Here is a 3,665-nt window from a genome sequence, read left to right on the forward strand (position 1 = left end):
TGTCATAAATTTATGACATGCATGTATGACTTACATTGCGCGTCATTGAAGCACCCGTCATAAATGAAGATGACACACATTTGTATGACTTACATTCGTGTGTCGTGATTGTATTTCGTAAATTATATATATATTGTAGATTGACAAATAATCAAACTAAATCACATTTAATGTCTCATAATACTAAATATATATATCATATTATATATAAGCAATCCATTTGTATACAATATATTCACACTACAAATAGTTTACAATAAACGATTAGTCAAAGAAAACAAAGAAATACGACATTGAGAAAGAACATATAACCATTATATATATACAATAATTCACTTTGTTTCCACATACTTAGAGCTTTGAGCATCTGGATAAAAGCCATAGATATGTGCAAATAGGCAGTGTTGTCAAACCTGTATTGACAACAACAAAAATGAGGATGCTTAGAATATGCAAAAACAATATCAACAAATGGTAATTAAAATAAAACAAAGATGTCAAAATTTTGCACAGCCAGTCTGAGTAGGGTTTTCAAGCAGTATGTACTTTTTGCTGACAGAAGTAACTCATTACACAACACAAACCACACCATAATAAGGAAAACACTACACCACACACCAAACACAAATTCCAGTCATACCACAGTTAAATACTTACCAAAGACTTGATACAAAGAATGCACTTATAGGTATTACACATGTTGCATATCTACAACACCGAGAACATTTGTTTAGGAAAGAGAACATCGATATTGTAGCTAAGCAGTAATTGAAAATAATAACGGCTATTTTAGATAAAGAATAATACTTACATTTCAAACGTCATTTTGACAGGAGCTACAACCTGCATGGCAAGATTGAGGGAGAGGAAAATGCAATACAAAACTAGGCAAAACAATGGAAGATGAAGCTTGCATAGAAAAATAATATATATGCTCTCAAATTTATATTTCGCCTCTGTAGGTAAAATACAAAGCCCTAAAAAACACAATGGATATTTAGTTTCAGGTCATAAATAAACCACTAAGTTCCGGAAATGAGGACAATGTAACCAAAAAAACACATTTTATTGTGACAAACTTAATTGACATTCCTACAGCTAGTTGCATTTGCATATATTGTTGAGACGGGAGTATGTGTATGTATGATATGACAGATGTGTATATGATACAATAAATATTTATGTATGATAGTTGTATTCTTTATTCTACAATAAAATATACTAGTCCATATGATAGAGGTATGACTAATGTGTATGTACGATATGACAGATGTATATCAGAAAAGTTTGCTTACATTCTTATTGACCATCACTTCAAGTCCGTTCTCGATTAACTCTTTCAGCATTCGAAGCATTATTACAGAACATTGAAAATTAAGCAAAATTTCTCAGCTTATAACATCAAAAAAGTTGAGTACTAACCATTTCCATTGTTCACTGAAACTTCGAAGGCAATCTAAGAAACAACAGAAGGCTTAGAAGCAGTAGAGAGCTTAGACCTCCTCTTGGCTAAACTCTCACTACGACGCTCTCGCTGCTCCTTCAGCCTCGTGGAAACCAGTTTCTGGTACTCAGCTGCCTCTGATTTTTCCTTGGTGATTCTCTTCTTCTTATCTGCAATTCTAGATCGCTTCCTCTGAAGTGTCAATGGAGTCACCAGCCGCTGGATTTTTAGAGCTTTACTGACCTTCTTGCCTTTGAAATCCCATAAAACACTACTGATCAGTAACTAAATGTTCGGTAATGAAATTGCCACTAGTGGGTGACTAAGGCTTGCAAATGCAATACGTGCATGGATTTTAACATTACATCCCGTCATGAAAAACATCTAAGAAAATCTCAACATATTGTGCACATTAAGCGCTGTGTTTATGTTGAAGAAGGTACAATTCAAGTTATGATCATTTTGTAATTAGGTGATTCCAAGTACAATCATTTCAGGTTTTGATCATTTTGGTTTCTAACATTTTTGGGTTCAGGTAATTGACAGTTTAAGACAAAATCGGATCAAGTTAGATACAGATCCAAGTTTTTTGGGTTTGAGTCAGCATTGACAGGTCGAAGTAGACGGTTTAACATTAAGAATATAATTGGATAATGCTCGAGTAGCCAACATAACATAAATCATCAACATGGTTGCTTATATATAGAGATCATCTAAGGAAGAAAAAGAAACTTTACCAGATTTTGTGGTGAAAGTCCTCCTGTAAGTGTTGACGTACTTCCGGACATCATCTTCCTTGGAAATGTTAAAGAGCTTTCTGATCTTGGATGCTCTCTTTGGACATCTCATCCTCGGTTTTTCAGTGTCAGTAAGCCCGGGCAAATCATTTTCTCCCTTCTTCACAATAACCAAGTTTAAAACAGACAGGTCTTGGCTGACAATGCATCCACGAACAGACTTCCTTCTGCATTCACCATTACATCTTCCATATCCACGGAAACATGGGGTACCTACTCTTAAACAATATAAATGAATCAACTCCGTATTCTGAAGAGGAAGACTTTATGAAGGCTTACAAACCAACATCCCAATCCACATAAGCTTAATGAAGCACTAAGGTTTAACGCAATACATAGGTCACATTGGTGCTTCATCGATTCGGTAAAATTTATTCAACTCCATTTGATAAAATTTCAAATTAATCTCGACTGAAAAAATAAGACTCATAAACTCAACTACTCATTTTTTAATACAACTCGACTCAATCAAATGCTTACCATAATCAGAGAAATATATTTTACAATGATCAGCAGCAAGCTCACCTCTATGCAGCAAAAGACGTACACGGCCAGGAGTTAAAACACCCTACTTCATTGGAAACCCTTGCTTGTCGCAACCTCCCATGATCTTGAAAACGTAGCCCTTGAATTCCTGTCAAAGCCAGTGGAAATTTCTATTAACTCGAACAGATCAATCATTACTTCAAAAATATATAAAAAACAAAAATAGTTAGCCATATACCTCACCCAAAGTATCTCCAGCAACCTCCTGGGAGATCCTCTTGTCAAAAAAAGCCACATACTTCAAAAGTTACACAATAAGTGATATAGACAACAGATGCAGGAAATATGACAAAACATATACATGAAATTAAAAAGAAAAGCATAAAATTTACCTCCCATTTTCCAATCAACCTTTGAAAACTCTTCTGAATCCTCCTTCCCCAAGCAAATTGGTTTCCCTAAAATTCCTTGTTGTCGTTGCTAACTCCCGGAATATGAAACTATGCGCCCCATTGCCTTTGGATCCATGTCCTTGATCACTTCCTTTCTTATGCTCTGTTACCAAAATTTCGAACAAACTAATAATCAAATCCACTGGAAAAGAAGAAAGTTTCCCGAGAAATTTGGTGTTAGAATCCTTAACATTACCTTCTAGAATTGCCTTTCTTCTCGTAGTGTAGGAAACTGGTTACAAAAATGTAGAACAAGTTAACAGATAAGCAAGATTGTACGGAAAAGTAATGAGAAAAAGGGAAATGAAAAGGGAACCTGAGGAATCAGCGGAATGGCGAGAAGTGGTTCTACTTCCATTGTCAATGTCGATCCTTGAGTATTTAGAACGAGGATTAAAGCAAGGGAAACAACTCATCTTCTTTCTGCTTATCTCCACAATGTTGCGGTTTTCCCCAAGCAAAGTCAGGACACCAAAGAATTTCTAG

The 3,665-nt window shown here is 35.2% G+C and overlaps 1 pseudogene; it reads right to left on the bottom strand.

Annotated features, from left to right (window-relative positions):
* Positions 1-1,456: 1,456 nt before the first annotated feature.
* LOC120139738 lies at positions 1,457-2,871 on the bottom strand (annotated as a pseudogene).
* Between the last annotated feature and the right edge of the window lie 794 nt (positions 2,872-3,665).

The sequence above is a fragment of the Hibiscus syriacus genome, unplaced genomic scaffold (genome assembly GCF_006381635.1).
Source record: "Hibiscus syriacus cultivar Baekdansim isolate YM2019G1 unplaced genomic scaffold, ASM638163v2 tig00002237_pilon, whole genome shotgun sequence".
Classification (NCBI taxonomy): domain Eukaryota; kingdom Viridiplantae; phylum Streptophyta; class Magnoliopsida; order Malvales; family Malvaceae; genus Hibiscus; species Hibiscus syriacus.